Consider the following 19,344-nt stretch of genomic DNA (forward strand, 5'->3'; position numbering starts at 1 on the left):
TAAATGAGCCCAGAATGAAATATTTCGCAAAACGATGCGTAAATGTCGAAAAACAGAAAAACGATGATTGAACTAGCCTCTAAACAACCTAAGGGAGTGTTATAAAATGAGAAAGAAAATTTAGGAAAATAAATCTCAAATTTACACCTACATGGCCGAACCTCCAAGGGGAAAAGGGGTGATTTGGCGATTTTCGCGTTTTGATGTAATTCGACGCGAAAATGACGAACCGACACTTGAACTGGCCTATTGACAACCTAATGAGACGTAACAAAATGAGAAAGAAAATTTAGAAAAATAAATCTCACATTTACACTACAATGGCCGAACCATCAAGGGAGGATTTTTGTGTTGTGCGTTTTGATACTATTTGACGAGTACTGATGGATGTACGTTATTGTATAGGTTGCCGTACGTCGACCTGAATCCCGAATCTTGAATCAGTGAGTTGCCCTTGGTCTGGGACCAAGTGGATTGAGGTAAGAAATTGGTTCATTGCATGTGTAATTATAAATTAACATGTATTGGTTGATCTAAGAGTGATTGGGAATGTCCTCTGTGTAGGCATTCCGCTGTGTACCGAGTTGAGGGATAAGCTGCTGCGAAGCTTGTGGAAACACGAATTAAGGTAACCTCTTGGTACTGGGGCTTGTTCCCCTTTTCTGTTCCACCTTGCCAGTTGATGGCAACGGTAGGAAGTGTGTATGAATAGTATAGAACACATGAGCATGCATGCATTATTGCTATGGGTACTGCGGTACCGAGTCTCTGGCCAGTAGACAGTTTTATTAGCCTTCGGGCATTTTCGGACTTCCGCTGGATAGGTCTCCAGGAGGGAGTTCCAGTTGACCGCGTGTCATGGTGTGTGATCCGGGTAGGAGCACACTAGGAATGTCTTTGGCGTTTTGGTTGGTTTGGGCATCATGGTTGTGGTTTCTGTGAACACACCTTGGATGATACCCATAGGCTTATATATGCCGAGGGCGTACGTGGAATTGGGGTTACCATCCCGTATCGTCGTATTTTGTTTTCTTTATATTCCCCAATCTCTAAATCCCTTGCTATATCCCGTTTTCAAAGTGGTTGTTGTATTCTATTGATATGCATCGAAGTGAACCATTGGGTGGAGTTTTCTCCAGAACCTCTTGGTTACTGAGATATATTCGTATATCTCACCCCGTCTCGGGGCATTTATTTCAGGAGGTAGCAGTGGAGCAGGAGCCTCGGGCAAGAGGCCCGCAGAGTGAGCGCTGGAGCGCTTCATATTTTGCATTTTGTTGGCCGTGTGGCCTAGGCTAGACTTAGGGCATGAACATGTCATTTGTATTTATTAGTAGCTTCATTAGCATCTTGTTCATGCCATTTTGCCTAAGTCTAGTAGTGATGTATTTGGTTATGTTGTCTTTTAAATTAAGTTGAAATTTTAGAAGAATGTAATTTGAAGTTTTAGTTTCAAGTTGTAATTTGTAAAGCCATATTGTAATAGTATTGATGCATGTCTAATTATGATGGAAGGGCCTTAGGCCTATTTTAGGTTATGATAATATGTATGATGGAAATATGCATGAAAAAGGTGTTAGTGATTGCAACTACTTAAGAATGATTAATATGGACTCTATGTTTAATAACTATAAACTGGATTGGGTTGTAAGTGCCCCAAGGCGTTGTTGGTCCTTGTGTGTGCCACCCATTGGATTATTACTGTATTATCATGTGTTTATTAGGTACATTGAGGTTTAAATGATCTTTTACAAATTTGGGATTATTGGAAAAACAAAGGAAACTCTGGCGAATTTTCTGTAGAATTGGCAGATTTTAGGCGAACTTCGGAAGAGCATATCTCCCTCCATAGAAGTCCCCTAGGGACGTGCCATACGCCATTTTGAAGGTTGAGATGTCCTCTACCTTGTGCCCAAGTTTGAGGAAAATCTGGGTTGATCTTCGGCCTGAAAAAAATAGAGAAACACGGACTGCCCATGTGCCCCTGCACCTGAGGCAGATTCTGGACCGGATTTGGGAAATTAATTCCCGCTTCGTTTCTCCGTCAAATTAAGCGTGTGATATATCAAAATGAAGTTTGAGATGTCTAGTTTGTAGGATAAAAATTTGAGAGCAAATGTTTGAGTCTATTGAGTGCAGGAATTCGAGTAATGTGAGTGGTTTGGAGCTGTTTTGGGGTTGTTTGGGCTAATTGCTTATCCAACTTCAAACGGCGATAACCGGAGCAAATGAGCTCCGAATTGAGTGTATGATAGCTTGTTAAAAAGGGAATTAAGTAATACAAAAATATAATCTGAGAAGAAGGGTTGGTTGCGATCGGTTTGGTCGCAGAAAAACTTAGAGTGAAACATGTTAGAATTGGTAAAAAAACGTAAAGTTGGAAATTGGCTAAGTGAGTTTATGGGAACTCCTTAGTAACTTATAATAAGTAACGTAAGTGATAAAAATAGTTTAAATAAGTCTTCCGCAAGAGTTTATGGTTACGGTCACAGCTTTTAATTATTACGCCTTTTTATGTTTTAAATGCTCGCGTAATAATCGGAAAAAATTTATTCGCGTTTTATAAATGAACTGCTGTGATTGTAACTGCGCTTAATATCATAATTAATGTTAACAATACCGGTACGTAACGGGCTGTTACATTTTATGGTATCAGAGCAGTTTTGTTAGGGAACTCTGATAATGAATATATAGTTGTGTTGTGTGTTGCATAATTGTATGTAGATTCTTATCGATTACTGCATATGTGATTCCTTAGTGTGGGTCTGATCAACCCATTCCTTTGTGTTACATGCGTAGTCATCGTAAGAAGCCTGCGTGGCAACCTTGGAACACCAAATGTAAGTCCTTAGCCTGATGTTGTGGATGCAGTGTTGACTGCTCCATGGACAAGAGATGGCAGTAAGTAAAATATGAATATTATAGGACTTATGGGAAACAGACTTAAATGTTTCGTCTGACCTTGTAGATGAAATTTATAATGCTGGATTATAAGTGAAAGTTGTAAACAAATCTATGATATGTACGGTATTGCATGGATGAACCTTGTAGTACCATGAATAATAAAGATATATAATTGAGATGAGTCCATAGTATGGAAATGGTATGGGTAAAGCTTCCAAGTATGTGTGTAGTATAGTGTGTACAATGGACTTGGTGAATAGACTTCATCAAGGTGAAAGGATTAGAACCTGTTCGGTTATTGAAAATGATGAACAGATATGCTTAGGCATGAGTTTGAATATTTTATGTTGACTAGAAGTTATAAGTCCTTGATGGATGATGTACACTTAAACAAATTGAGATGGTTCATGCAGAGAAATAAATAGAATAATTGATGATTAATCCTATGGGATTTGACCACTTGAAATTATAATGCTGGTCAATTGTTAAATTGAGATATATTGAAATATGGGATTTAAACTCATAAGGAGGTAGTGCTGATTAAACATAGGCGAGATGAATTAATTATGTATTATATGTATAAGGAAGAAGTTGAGAGAATCGCCATGGATGGCATTGAACAAGGTTCATTGAGAGTATGATTGTCCGTAACGGAATAATGGTTTAGCTTGACCGATATGCCATGAAGGAAACAAATATGACTATATGTGTGCGTTAATGTGTGGAATTCTCCTTGGAAATGGCTACTATGTAGAGATTCAGGTGTTATGAAGCATAAGAGGATTGATCCATGATGGAGGTCTCTTGGAAATCTCAGAGAATGAATATCGTAATTTAAATGGCCTAATTACTTGTGGATGTTGTAATGCATTGTGAATAATACCTAATGGCTTGATGGCCAGTATACCTACTCTGATAAATAAACGGATGATGATCCAGTGATGGCCTAAGTGCCAGTATACATATATATGTATGTACACCTTGTGACGGCCTGAGCGCCTAATTATCCGTGTTGAGGTAAATTATTAAATTTTTTTGTAAAAGGACAATGAGGCCGAATGAAATCCTCGATGATGGGAAGTATCTGAAGAGATTGTATGATTAGAGAATGAGCTAATGTACAACCTGATGGGAAATCATGTGATTAGTGTATGAACTAAGTTACAATAAAGTGTGGAATTATGTGTTTAGCAAAAGAGCTAATGTGTAATGTCAAAACAAAAATGATAAGATTAGTTAATGAGTTGAGGTATAAGTGTTAGTGCAAGGATTGATATAACTTTCCAGTGCACGGATTGAGGTGAAATTAGTCTTTGTGATAGGACGAATATGTTTAGAAGATCCCTGTGTGATGGGAAGTATATGTGAGATGTGTACAGAACTTTGAGAAAATTCTTGATTCACGGAATAGAGATTATGTTATGAACTATGCCAAGTGAATAGTCAAAGTAAAAGAGAAAACAATCTGTGAGAAGAATAAGCAAGGAAGAGATAATGGACTATGGATTTGAACAATAACATGACAGAAGGAACTATTGAGAGTTAAGAAATGTGTATGAAATTACGAAGAGAATGTGAATTATTATAATAGTGACTTACATGTAAACTATCAGTGAGAAGAATGAAATGAGAGAGTAAAATGAATTGACTTATATATATAACAGGTGTATATTATACCATTATTACTATGGTTATGGGGATAGCCCCATGTGAATATACCAAAGATATTTTGTTGTTATATACAGAGTGATACAGACACCAAATGGACTGGGTCCATGTGTGATCTGGAGTGTACGAAGTACCAGTTTTGCCGTTATATACGGATATGTTATAAGTATGAACTCCCCTGTGTACTGGGTACACGTTTGCTGTTGTATACAGATGTGATGTAAATATGAACTCCTCTATGCACTAGGTGCACGTTATGAGACTTGATATTACCATCTCTGTGCGGGTTAGGTGCCCGGAGTGTGTAGCCATCTCCGTGCGGATTATGTTCCCGGAGACTATTATTATGTTATACGAGTAATATGAGATGAGGAAGTATCCCGCAGTGATGAGACTGCTATTATAGTTGAATTAATCTACACAAGTGCACAAATAAGAAACGTTGGGAATACTAATAGAACACAGTCAGCAGGTGGTAGGTTATCATTACTGCATGGATTATATGGGTGGATTCTCTGATCGGTGGGTCATTACATCTGGGGCCCTGAGGACAGCAAGAGCTCGAGCGGTTAAAACCTGTGAATGTTGTTACCCACTGTATTGAGAGAGTTCTTCCATGTGATTAACGCAAAAAATGAGGTCAAATGTTTGTAAATGAACAAAATACGTCAGATTTGGATATAAGAGGTGAGGCATAGTGTGTAAGAATTTAGAAGTGTGATAGTGAAGCACTATTGTGGGTGTAAAGTAAGTTCGATGAAATAATTTCGGCTCCAAGTGAGGTAATAAGTTTGTTGGAATCCTCGCTTTATGATAAAAGAGATAATAATGTGATTTAATGTTGACAGATTGAGTGAGTGTCCTTCTAGGAAGGCTGGTAATGATCAAGAGTTCAGGTTAAAGGAGTGTTATATATAATCGCATATGCCACTTATGGTGGAAAGTGTATGGAAAATGCACAATGCTGACGTTGTTTTGGTTAGGTACTAATAATATATGGTCGAGTGCTTGTGGTAACTTCGAATGTTCCGAGAGACTGATATACCAACCAGTGGTGAATTGTATAAGTAGGGGCAATGATGGATTTAGTTTTATGTGACTTGATAATCAAGTTTCAAAGATTCCTATAGGATGAGACTTGCATGTGAGAGACATGACATTTTTAGTGGTCCATCAGTTAGTAGTGAAATGGGTTTGGAAAATGATTCGTCCCAAGGTGTTTGGTGAAAGTTAGTGAAGCTGTGAGTTTATAGTATTTTAAAGTGGACATCCATGATAAAAATGTCGATAATGAAGAAGTGAGGGTATAAATGAATGAAAAATGATGTTGAATCTATAATATTGTTACAGGATGATGAGTAAAAATGGTTACTTGGTGAAAACCTTAGGCATAAGACCTTTGATACGAAAGTCATTGATGAGTGTTGTGTTTAGACTGTGAGAGGTCTAAGTATGGAGTTGAGCTGGTTGAGTTGGTAAAGTTGAGATGGTTAAGCTAATAAAGAGTTTAACAATGAGTGTAAATTATGAATATGAGTTTGTAGATGGAAAAATTTCATGAGTATTTGTGGTCGAAAGGCCTTATAGGGCTAATCGAAAATATAAACTAGTATGGGTATTGCTAGTTTCGTATCACAAAGAGAAAGATATAGTTGTGAGTACCTAAAAAGAGGTGAAGACACGTGACAAGGAAAAATAAAGTAAATGAGTATAGAATTTAATGTGAATCGGAATTGTAGGATACGACAAAGTGCCTTTGAAACTAGAAAGCATGTGGTTGGGTGAAAGCCAAGAAAACAATGAAATGATAAGAGTAGTGACAGTAATGGAAAGAAATGGTTGTTGGGGTATTGTCAAAACAGTGAGGACCGCGAAAAAAGTTAAGTACTAAAGAACGTGAGTTGGAAATACTCCAGGAATAACTAGTGAATGTGCATGAAAGCGATTAGATGCTTTTGAGAACGACCATGGGTCAGAAAGATGGATAAAGATGAGAATGAGGTAAATTGATACCGACAAATCCGTAATATTGTTATATTATTACCTACAAATCAGCGAAAGGGTAACGGGAGACCAGAAAAAGTGTAAAGTATTGTGAATTAAAAGGTCACAGAACCATGAGAGACAAGTGATTGTGAAGGATCAAAGGATAATAAGTATCATAAAAAGGAGATCATGCTTGTGATAAAAGTAATGTGGTAAAGGAACACACTTGAGGATGCTACTTGGGAGCGGGATGATGAGATTCTCCGACTGTGTCCTCAGTTAGCGGATGAGTATGATTTAATTTTGCGGACAAAATTCTAAAAAGTTGGGGTGAGTATAACACCTCACAATTTTAAATCAATTAATTAAAATATTAAATGAGCAATCAAGTGATGAATTAGTGAAAATCCTAAAGATTAGGCCAAAATACAAAGAAAGGGCAAAACGGTAATTAGCCAACACGCAACCCTAGGAAGATAAAAATTGAGTAGAAGGTCTCAGATGGTAAAAATAACCCTGGAAATGGGTTCAGAACGAAAAATTGAGTGGATGGGCAAGTTTCAGAAAAATCAGTGAATAATGTTTTTCGCGGGTAAAAATATCGCGTTACGATTGCACCGTAAAACGTGCCAGTTGAATTTTGAGCTCTAGGTTTCAAATATGAGTTAAAAATGGTCTAATGAGTTAGGAAATATGATTTCTTATAATATTCGATGAAATTAAGACAGTTTGGGGAAGCGTGCCAATGGCGCGCGTAATAGCTTAAAACAGTGTTTTCTCCGAACGAATGGAGGACTCTTAATTCACCTGATCAAGCCTAATTAAAGGGGAATAGTTAATGTTAAAAATTTGAGTTTCTAAATAGGTTGTGAATTTACGGACGTTTAGTGGAATCGGAGGAAAATTCGGATTAGTTTTAAATCGCGTGAGGTGGCGGTGGGACCCACCCCACTTAAGTGACTTAAGCCACATGTGCTTGGCACTATTCATGCATCACTTTCCTCCCTTCTTCTTCATGAAACCCGCAGCCCCCTCCCCCAAAAACCCCATTTGCATTCAAATTTTCTTTTCACCATAACTTGATCATTTCTTAACCAAATCAAGTGATTTTTGTGTTGAAATTTGTTGGAAACAACCTTCTAAACACATTGGTACCACTCTTGAGCCTTGAAACCGTGTATTTGGGGAGATATTGGCCATTTACAGCCACGAAATTTTGGAGAAAAAATGGTTGTCCATGGAGCTTTTTGATCTTCCATTGCTTGGAGGAGTCTTGGGTTAGCTTCTAGCCTTTGTTGTGAGTATGTTTCCATCCCATTTACATGGTTTAATTGTGATTGAATTTTTGGAAACCTAAAGCTTGATTTGATGATGTGTTGTGTTAGAGAGCTCAATTTGAAAATGTGTATTAGATGATAATGTGTTAGAATGATGTATTAAAGCTAGAAATGCGATGAAATTTATTGATGAAAAATGTGAATTTTTAACTTAGAAAATTTTGAGGTTGTCATGACTTTGAGTTTTGAAAATGTGTTAGGATTGGATTGATGAGTTGTTGTATGATTGTATGTTGATATAATAGGATGTATGATGGTTGGAATGATTAAAGTTGTATGGAAATTCCTTGGAATGCCATAGGTTAAAATTCGATTCTTTGAGGAAAGATTGTGGAATTGATGTTGAAAAATGGTTTGGATAATGAATTGTGTAGTTATATGGTGCTTAGATGGGTTGTGTTGTGCTTGGAGAATGTTTGAATCAATGGAGAAAAATGAATTGTGTTAGAGACCTAAATGAGCCCAGAATGAAATATTTCGCAAAACGATGCGTAAATGTCGAAAAACGGAAAAACGATGATTGAACTAGCCTCTAAACAACCTAAGGGAGTGTTATAAAATGAGAAAGAAAATTTAGGAAAATAAATCTCAAATTTACACCTACATGGCCGAACCTCCAAGGGGAAAAGGGGTGATTTGGCGATTTTCGCGTTTTGATGTAATTCGACGCGAAAATGACGAACCGACACTTGAACTGGCCTATTGACAACCTAATGAGACGTAACAAAATGAGAAAGAAAATTTAGAAAAATAAATCTCACATTTACACTACAATGGCCGAACCATCAAGGGAGGATTTTTGTGTTTTTGCGTTTTGATACTATTTGACGAGTACTGATGGATGTACGTTATTGTATAGGTTGCCGTACGTCGACCTGAATCCCGAATCTTGAATCAGTGAGTTGCCCTTGGTCCGGGACCAAGTGGATTGAGGTAAGAAATTGGTTCATTGCATGTGTAATTATAAATTAACATGTATGGGTTGAACTGAGAGTGATTGGGAATGTCCTCTGTGTAGGCATTCCGCTGTGTACCGAGTTGAGGGATAAGCTGCTGCGGAGCTTGTGGAAACACGAATTAAGGTAACCTCTTGGTACTGGGGCTTGTTCCCCTTTTTTGTTCCACCTTGCCAGTTGATGGCAACGGTAGGAAGTGTGTATGAATAGTATAGAACACATGAGCATGCATGCATTATTGCTATGGGTACTGCGGTACCGAGTCTCTGGCCAGTAGACAGTTTTATTAGCCTTCGGGCATTTTCGGACTTCCGCTGGATAGGTCTCCAGGAGGGAGTTCCAGTTGACTGCGGTCATGGTGTGTGATCCGGGTAGGAGCACACTAGGAATGTCTTTGGCGTTTTGGTTGGTTTGGGCATCATGGTTGTGGTTTCTGTGAACACACCTTGGATGATACCCATAGGCTTATATATGCCGAGGGCGTACGTGGAATTGGGGTTACCATCCCGTATCGTCGTATTTTGTTTTCTTTATATTCCCCCTTCTCTAAATCCCATGCTATATCCCGTTTTCAAAGTGGTTGTTGTATTCTATTGATATGCATCGAAGTGAACCATTGGGTGGAGTTTTCTCCAGAACCTCTTGGTTACTGAGATATATTCGTATATCTCACCCCGTCTCGGGGCATTTATTTCAGGAGGTAGCAGTGGAGCAGGAGCCTCGGGCAAGAGGCCCGCAGAGTGAGCGGTGGAGCGCTTCTTATTTTGCATTTTGTTGGCCGTGTGGCCTAGGCTAGACTTAGGGCATGAACATGTCATTTGTATTTATTAGTAGCTTCATTAGCATCTTGTTCATGCCATTTTGCCTAAGTCTAGTAGTGATGTATTTGGTTATGTTGTCTTTTAATTAAGTCGAAATTTTAGAAGAATGTAATTTGAAGTTTTAGTTTCAAGTTGTAATTTGTAAAGCCATATTGTAATAGTATTGATGCATGTCTAATTATGATGGAAGGGCCTTAGGCCTATTTTAGGTTATGATAATATGTATGATGGAAATATGCATGAAAAAGGTGTTAGTGATTGCAACTACTTAAGAATGATTAATATGGACTCTATGTTTAATAACTATAAACTGGATTGGGTTGTAAGTGCCCCAAGGCGTTGTTGGTCCTTGTGTGTGCCACCCATTGGATTATTACTGTATTATCATGTGTTTATTAGGTACATTGAGGTTTTAAATGATCTTTTACAAATTTGGGATTATTGGAAAAACAAAGGAAACTCTGGCGAATTTTCTGTAGAATTGGCAGATTTTAGGCGAACTTTGGGAGAGCATATCTCCCTCCATAGAAGTCCCCTAGGGACGTGCTATACGCCATTTTGAAGGTTGAGATGTCCTCTAACTTGTGTCAAAATTTGAGGAAATTCTGGGTTGATCTTCGGCCTGAAAAAAATAGATAAACACGGACTGCCCATGTGCCCCTGCACCTGAGGCAGATTCTGGACCGGATTTGGGAAATTAATTCCCGCTTCGTTTCTCCGTCAAATTAAGCGTGTGATATATCAAAATGAAGTTTGAGATGTCTAGTTTGTAGGATAAAAATTTGAGAGCAAATGGTCGAGTAGATTGAGTGCAGTAATTCGGGAAAAGTGAGTGGTTTGGGCTGTTTTTGGGGTTGTTTGGGCTAATTGCTTATCCAACTTCAAACGGCGATAACCGGAGCAAATGAGCTCCGAATTGAGCGTATTTTAGCTTGTTAAAAAGAGAATTAAGTAACACAAAGATATAATCTGAGAAGTAGGGTTGGTTGCGATCTGTTTGGTCGCAGAAAAGCTTAGAGTGTAACATTTTCGAATTGGTGTAAAACGTAAAGTTGGAAATTGGCTAAGTGAGTTTATGGGAACTCCTTAGTAACTTATAATAAGTAACGTAAGTGATAAAAATAGTTTAAATAAGTCTTCCGCAAGAGTTTATGGTTACGGTCACAGCTTTTAATTATTACGCCTTTTTATGTTTTAAATGCTCGCGTAATAATCGAAAAAAATTTATTCGCGTTTCATAAATGAACTGCTGTGATTGTAACTGCGCTTAATATCATAATTAATGTTAACAATACCGGTACGTAACGGGCTGTTACACTTAGGCAAAATGACATGAACAAATATGACTCTGAAACTCATCCTATATACATATGGGATGTTCATGCCCTAAGTCTAGCCTAGGCCAAATGGCCATCAAATGCAAAAAGTGAAAAGATCCTCCAACACTCATCCTACGGGCTTCTTGCCCGCCGCTCCACTGCCACTGCTACCTCCTGAAATAAAGCTCCCAAAACGGGGTGAGATATATGAATATATCTCAGTAACCCAGAGGTTCTGGAGAAAACTCCGTTCAATGGCTCACTTCGATGCATATAAATAATATAAAACAACCACTTTCAAAACGGGATATAGCAAGGGATTTAGAGAAACTGGAGAATATCGGGATATAAAATACGACGAAGCTGGAATGGTAGCTACCAATACCACACAACGTCCTCAGCATATAAGCCTATAGGTCTCATCCAAGGCGTGTTCCTAGAACATCAACCAAGGTACCCCTCCCATCCATATACACCCGAGACATTCCTATTGTGCTCCTATCCGGATCACACACCACGACCCTAGGTCAACTAGAACTCTCTCTCAGAGACCTATCCAGTGGAAGTCCGCACTGCCCGAAGGCTAACTGTCTACTGGCCAGAGACTCGGTACATAAGTACCCTCATAAATACTACATGCATGCTCATGCTGTTGTACACTACTCATATAAATTTCCTACCAATACCATCAACTGGCATGGTGGAACACACAAGGGGAACAAGCCCTAGTACCAAAAGGCTACCTTAATATGTTCCTCCACTTAGCTCCACAGCAGCTTATTTCCAAACTCGTTATTCAACAGAATGCCTACATAGAGGACATTCCCAATTACTCCAAAAACTCATACAACACATGCCAATTTACAATTACACATGCATTGATTCAACCACTTACCTCAATCCACTTGGTCCAGGACCAATGGCAATCCACCGATTCACGGTTCGGGGTTCAAATCGACGTACGGCAACCTACAATACCCATGTACGAATCGTCAGTACACGACAATTCTATCAAAACGCGAAAAACGTCAAAATCACCCCTTCCCGTTTAAGGTTCGGCCAAACAAGGCTAAATTTCAAATTTATTTTTCTAAATTTTCTTTCCCATTTTATTACACATCCTTAGGTTGCCAAAAGGCTGATTCAAGTGCCATTTTTTCGTTTTACGTCTTTTAAGCACCGTTTTGCTTAATAATTCACTCTAGGTTCCTTTATGACCCTAAATACCATTTATTATTTTTCATTTATTCTACCACTTTCCAACCACCACACAACCTATTTAAATACCATTCAACACTTGAAACATCATCAAATCAATACAAACCACATCAATTTCCTAAAACTCTCTATATGGCCGAATGGCCAAATTGGAACCTCCAAGGAATTCTCACTCAATTTTAATCATTCCACACCTCATACAATCTCACTATATCCACATATCATCATCCAACAACTCACCAATAACATCTTAACACATTTTCCAAAATCCAAGTCATGACACCTCAAAATATTCTAAGTTAAAAATTCATATTTTCCACCTAAAATTTTCATTGCGTTTATAGCTAATACATATTATTCTAAGACACTTTCATGTACAAACTTTTTCCAATTGAGCTCTCTAACATCACACATCAACAATGCAAGGTTTAGGGTTCATAATTATAAACTACAATCAAACCATGGAAATGAGGTGGAAACATACTCACAACCAAGACTTGATACTCCTCAAAGACTTATCCAAGCATTGGAAGACCAGATGACTCCATGAACCTCAATTTTCTCCAAAAATTCGAATCTTAAAATGGCTTGGATCTCCCCAAAGAAACGGTTTCAAAGCTCAAGAGTGGTACTATAACACCCCGCAATTCTAAATTAAGTATTAAATTATTAAGTGAGTAATTAAGTGAAGGATTAGTGAAAATCCTAAGATTTAAGCCAAAATACAAAGAAAGGGTAAAACAGTAATTAGCCAACACGCAGCCCTAGAAAGATAAAAATTGATTAGAAGGTCTCAGATGATAGAAATAACCTTGGAAATGGATTCAGAACGAAAAATTGAGTGGACAGGCAAGTTTCAGAAAAATCAGTGAATAATGTTTTTCGCGGGTAAAAATACTGCAGTACAATTGCACCGTAAAATGTGCCGATTGAGTTTTGAGCTATAGGTTTCAAATATGAGTTATAAATGGTCTATAGAACTAGGAAATATGATTTCTCATAAAAAATGATGTAAATAAGTTAGTTTGGGGAAGCGTGCCAACGACGCGCGCAACAACTTAAAACAGTGTTTTCTCCGAAAGATCGAAAAACTCCGGATTCATCTGGTCAAGTATAATTAAAGGACAATGGTTAATGTTAAAAATTAGAGTTTCTAAATAGGTTTTGAATTTATGGACGTTTAGTGGAATCAGAGGGAAATTCAAATGAGTTTGAAATCGCGTGAGGTGACGGTGGGCCCCACCCCACTTAAGTGAACCTTGCCACATGGCAAAGCCACCTTTACATCATCATCTTCCTCCCTCCTTCTTCTCCAAACCCGCAGCCCTTCATCATTGTGCAAAAAAATGGCTTTGGAAATTTCAATTCACCATAACTACACCATTTCTCCACCAAATCAAGTGATTCTTGTCTTGAAATTTGATGGAAATCACCTTCTAAACACATTGGCACTAGTGGCAAGCCTTGAATCCAGCTATATTTTTCAAAAATCCCTCCTCAAGGCCGCGGCTCATAGTTGGAGATTTGTGTTCATGGAGCTTCTAAGTGCTCCAATGGTAGAGTATGTTTAGGAGGAGCCTTGTACCTTCCATTTGGGTGAGTGTTCTTGCATTTTAATTGATTGAATGTGATGATTTGAATTTTGAACCCTAGACCTTGCATGGTTGATATGTGATGTTAGAGAGCTCAATTGGAAAATGTGTATTAGATGATAATGCCTTAGAATGATGTATTAAAGCTAGAAATGTAATGAAAATTTTAAGTGAAAATTGATGATTTTTAACTTAGTGGATTTTGAGGTCATGACTTTGGACTTTTGAGTTTTGTGTTGAGGCTTTGTTTGGTGAATTGTGGTATGATTATATGATGATATAATGGATTGTGTGAGGGTTGGAGTGATTAAATTTGAGTGGAAATCCTTGGAATGCTCTAGGTCACAACTTGGCCTTTAAAGGAAAAATTAAGGAATTGATGTTGTTGGAAATTGTTGAGTGATGAATTATGTGTTAAAAGGTAATTAGATGGGTTGTGTGGTGGTTGGCAAGTGGAAGAATCAAGGTGAAATAATAAGTTGTGTAATTGACATAAAAGAACCTTGAGGGAAATATTTAGCAAAACGATGCGTAAAAGTCGTAAAACGGAAAAAACGGCGATTGAACTAGCCTCTTAGCAACCTAAGGAAGCATAATAAAATGAGAAAGAAAATTTAGAAAAATAAATCCTAAATAACACTACAATGGCCGAACCATCATGGTGATGGGAAGGATTTTTGTGTTTTTTTCGCGTTTTGACGTAAATTGACGTATACTGACGGCTGTACAGGTTGCCGTACGTCGACTTGAATCCTGAACAGTAAACCAGTGGATTGCTCTTGGTCCTAGACCAACTAGATTGAGGTAAGTGACTGAGTCTATGCATGTTTAATTGTAAATTAGCATGTATTGTTTGAAATTTTAAGTGATTGGAAATGTCCGCTATGTAGGCATTCCATTGTGTGCCAAGTGAAAGATAAGCTGCTGCGGAGCAGAGTGACAGAACAATTAAGGTAACCTCTTGGTACTGAGACTTGTTCCCCTTTTCTGTTCCACCTTGCCAGTTGATGGCAACGGTAGGAAGTGTGTATGAGTAGTGTAGAACAGCATAAGCATGCATTAGCATTTATGTGGGTACTATATATACCAGATCACTGGCCAGTAGATAGTGTAGCCTTCGGGCAGTTTCAGACTTCCACTGGATAGGTCTCCGAGAGGGAGTTCCAGTTGACGTAGGGTCATGGTGTGTGATCCGGATAGGAGCACACTAGGAATGTCTCGGGTGTTATGGATGGTTGGGGCATCATGGTTGTGGTTCTTGGAATGCACCTTGGATGATACCCGTAGGCTTATATATGCCGAGGACGTTGCGTGGTATTGGTAGCTACCATCCCGCTTCGTCGTATTTTATATCCCGATATTCCTCAGTTTCTCTAAATCCCTTGCTATATCCCATTTTGAAAGTGGTTGTTTTATATTATTTATATGCATCGAAATGAACCATTGGGCGGAGTTTTCTCCAGAACCTCTGGGTTAGTGAGATATATTCGTATATCTCACCCCGTCTCGGGGCATTTATTTCAGGAGGTAGCAGTGGCAACGGTAGGAAGTGTGTATGAGTAGTGTAGAACAGCATAAGCATGCATTAGCATTTATGTGGGTACTATATATACCAGATCACTGGCCAGTAGATAGTGTAGCCTTCGGGCAGTTTCGGACTTCCACTTGATAGGTCTCCGAGAGGGAGTTCCAGTTGACGTAGGGTCATGGTGTGTGATCTGGATAGGAGCACACTAGGAATGTCTCGGGTGTTATGGATGGTTGGGGCATCATGGTTGTGGTTCTTGGAATGCACCTTGGATGATACCCGTAGGCTTATATATGCCGAGGACGTTGCGTGGTATTGGTAGCTACCATCCCGCTTCGTCGTATTTTATATCCCGATATTCCTCAGTTTCTCTAAATCCCTTGCTATATCCCATTTTGAAAGTGGTTGTTTTATATTATTTATATGCATCGAAATGAACCATTGGGCGGAGTTTTCTCCAGAACCTCTGGGTTAGTGAGATATATTCGTATATCTCACCCCGTCTCGGGGCATTTATTTCAGGAGGTAGCAGTGGCACAGGAGTGGCGGGCAAGAGGCCTGTAGGATGAGTCGTGGGAGCATTGTCATTATTTGTTCATGATATATATTTTGCCTAAGTCTAGTTAGTTGTTATGTCATTCGAAGTTATGTTTAAAGTTATAAATTCAAGTTCATATTTCAAGTTGTAAATTCAAGTTATGAATATGTACGTTGTTATATTTAAATGATATGTTGTAAATATGCATGAATATTGATGTAATATGATGGAAGGGCTTTAGGCCTATTGTAGGATGATGATTATATGCTTATGTTGAGAAATGACATGTAAATGGTTCCTTGTGATTGAAACAAGTTAAGGATTTTAAAGTGAGCATTATAGTATAAACTGTGTAATAAATATAATCTGAATTGGGTTGTAAGTGCCCCAAGGCATTGTTGGTCCTTGTGTGTACCACCCATTGGATTATTACTGGATTATTATTGGATTATTAGGTACCTTTGAGGCATTAGTGAGCTTGTGCAAATTTGGGGATTTAAGGAAAAACAAAGGAAACTCTGGCGAATTTTCTGTAGAATTGGCAGATTTTAGGTGAACTTCGGGAGAGGATATCTCCCTCCACAGATGTCCGTTAGGGACGTTCCATATGCCATTTTGAAGCTTGAGTTGTCCCCTAGATGGTGTTAAAATATGAGCCAGTTCTGGGTTGTATGCAGCCCTGTGGAATTTATTGAGTTCGGACTGTCCAGGGACCTCTGATGCAGGGGCTGTTATGTCCAGTTTTGAGAATTTGATTCCCGCTTCGTCTCTCAGTCAAATTGAGCGTGTGATACACCAAAATGAAGTTTTAGATGTCTAGTTTGTAGGATAAAAATTTGAGAGCAATTGGATGAGTGGATTGTGTGCAGTAATTCGAGAAGTGTTAGTGGTTTTGAGCTGTTCTGGGGTTGGTTGGCTTTTTTGCTTGTCCAACTTCAAACGGTGACAACCGGAGCAAATGAGCTCCGATTAAAGCGTGTGATAGCTTATTAGAAAGGGAATTAAGTAAGAAAAATATATATACTGAGGAGAAGGTCTGGTTGTGAGCGATGTGTTCGCAGAAAATTAATTAGTGAACCATGTTCAAAGAGGTAAAAGCGTAAAATTGAGTAATAGGCTAATTGGGTTTATGGGAACCCCTTAGTAACTTATTCTAAGTAAAATAATAAGTAAAAGTAGTTAAAATAAATATTCCGCAAGATTTTTCAGTTACGGTCACAGCTTTTAATTATTACGTTTTTTATTGTTTTAAATGCTCGCGTAATAATAGGAAAAAGTTTATTCGCATTTTTATAAATGAATTGCTGTGATTGTAACTGCACTTAATATCATAATTAATGTTAACAATACCGGTACGTAACGGGATGTTACAGGTACCAATGTGTTTAGAAGGTCTTTTCCAACAAATTTCAACACAAATTTTGTTGGATTTGGTGGAGAAATGAGTGATTAAAGTGAGAAGAAAATTTAAAGGAAATTTGGGGAGAAAGAGGGGGGAAGGCTTGGGTTTGGGCTGGAAGGGGAGGGGAGTGATGATGAATAGTGGGAGGATGATGTGGCTTAAGTGAAGTTTAAGTGGGGTGGGTCCCACGCCATCTCACGCGATTTAAAACTCATCCGAATTTTCCTCTGATTCCACTTAACGTCCGTAAATTCACAACTTATTTAGAAAATCTAATTTTTAATATTAACTATTCTCCTTTAATTATACTTGATCAGATGAATCCGGAGTTTTCCGGTCGTTCGGAGAAAACACTGTTTTAAGCTGTTGCGCGCGCCGATGGCACGCTTCCCCAAACTGACTTAATTCCATCAAATATTATCAGAAATCGTATTTCCTAGTTCTATAGACCTTTTATAAATCATATTTGAAACCTAGAGCTCAAAACTCAACTGACATGTTTTACGGTGTAATCGTACCGCAATATTTTGACCCGGTAAAAATACTATTCACTGATTTATTTGAAACTTTCCTAACCACTCAATTTTTTGTTCTGAATCCAATTCCATGGTTATTTTTATCATCTGAGACCTTCTACTCAACTTTTATCTTCCTAGGGTTGCGTGTTGGTTTATTACCGTCTTGCCATTTCTTTGTATTTTGGCCTAATCTTCAGGATTTTCATTAATCCTTCACTTAATTACTCATTTAATATTTTAAATACTTAATTTAGAATTGTGAGGTGTTATAAGATGTAGTGTCGAATCCACTTGTTATGGTTGGAGTAACTTAGCCCATTGGTGGTGGTCTCTGCCACATACTTCTCTTGGACCCGCCTGACTGTGGTATCAGAGCTGAGTTGTGCTTGAGCTAGGTTGGTAATTGGCTAGAGGCGGGTTGAGTACTTTGACCCTGAGGTACTCTGTTGAGGGAGAGTATACCAATGGATGGACCATAAACTCAATGTCTTAAGGTTTTGAATTGAGATGTGGTGTCGCATGACAGATTTTAAGGTACTAAACTTGTTTTTACAAACGCCCAAACAAAAAAAGCTAATGAACTTCACAATGTAAGTTTTAGCGTTTTGCTAATTTCACAGTGCCTTAAGTCTTGCTTTATAAGGTGTGCTTACCCTTTAAGATTATTTATTCATATAATTTTTTTTTTTTGAATTTTAGCGTTAATATGTTTCATAGCTATAAATTAATATACTACTATGAAAAAGAAACTTTCAGTATATGAATGTCATGTCATTATATCATCTTAAGAGTTTTTTTTAATTGTTATTTTTTTTTAAATGATTGTTCCCATAAATTCACTTTTCATACAAATGGCTCAAAATTTATACCTTTAAAATGCATACTTATTTTTAATGGTTTCTAACTTTAATGTGTATATTCATACATGCCTCATTTATTTTTTTAAATCACTGCTAATCTTTTATTTTTTCTTTTTCAAGTTTTTTTAAACTAATAATTTTCTTAAAAGGACAATATCTAATTTTATTATAATAGTATACTTAAATTACATTTTATTTTATTTTGTAACTTCGTGCGGTGCATGGCCGCTAACTTAATATTCTTTAAAAAGTCATCGCAAAACATGACATCAATTAGTTGAATGTCATCACATTTCCTAAATTAAAATTCTCCATGGAGTTGTAACTTACAAAAGTTTATTCATTTCATTTAAATTGCAATAGGTGTGGCTAGGAATTGGTGAAATACATAATTAGAAGGAACAAACTATTGCCATCCTGCCATATATGGCCCATTTGGCGAGAATATAGCAAAAATGACATCCAATAAGTATAATAGGAGTGAGAATCTATCTCATTATATCCGGAATGTTATTGACTCTTTTATCTGCGAATCTCATCTCAAGCATGAACTATCAAACTATCAGCTCCTATAGATCAGAATTATAAGATTCTACTCATCTATTACAGCCTGGCAGAATTTGACCCCATCTTGCTGATAGTTGATGTGAATTATGTGATCTAAAGTTAGAACATGTATATAGAACGTGTCAGAGTA

At 37.8% G+C, this 19,344-nt stretch overlaps 1 long non-coding RNA gene across 1 annotated transcript; it reads left to right on the forward strand.

Moving 5' to 3' along the window:
* The first annotated feature begins 14,536 nt into the window (after positions 1–14,536).
* On the forward strand, positions 14,537–16,098 carry LOC133294946 (uncharacterized). Its single transcript, XR_009749280.1, has 3 exons — positions 14,537–14,605; positions 14,692–14,754; positions 15,852–16,098. It is a non-coding gene; the product is annotated as an uncharacterized LOC133294946 (long non-coding RNA).
* The last annotated feature ends 3,246 nt before the right edge of the window (positions 16,099–19,344 follow it).

The sequence above is a fragment of the Gastrolobium bilobum genome, unplaced genomic scaffold, assembly GCF_033153095.1.
Source record: "Gastrolobium bilobum isolate Gb01-03AN ecotype WA unplaced genomic scaffold, APGP_CSIRO_Gbil_v1 utg48630, whole genome shotgun sequence".
NCBI lineage: Eukaryota > Viridiplantae > Streptophyta > Magnoliopsida > Fabales > Fabaceae > Gastrolobium > Gastrolobium bilobum.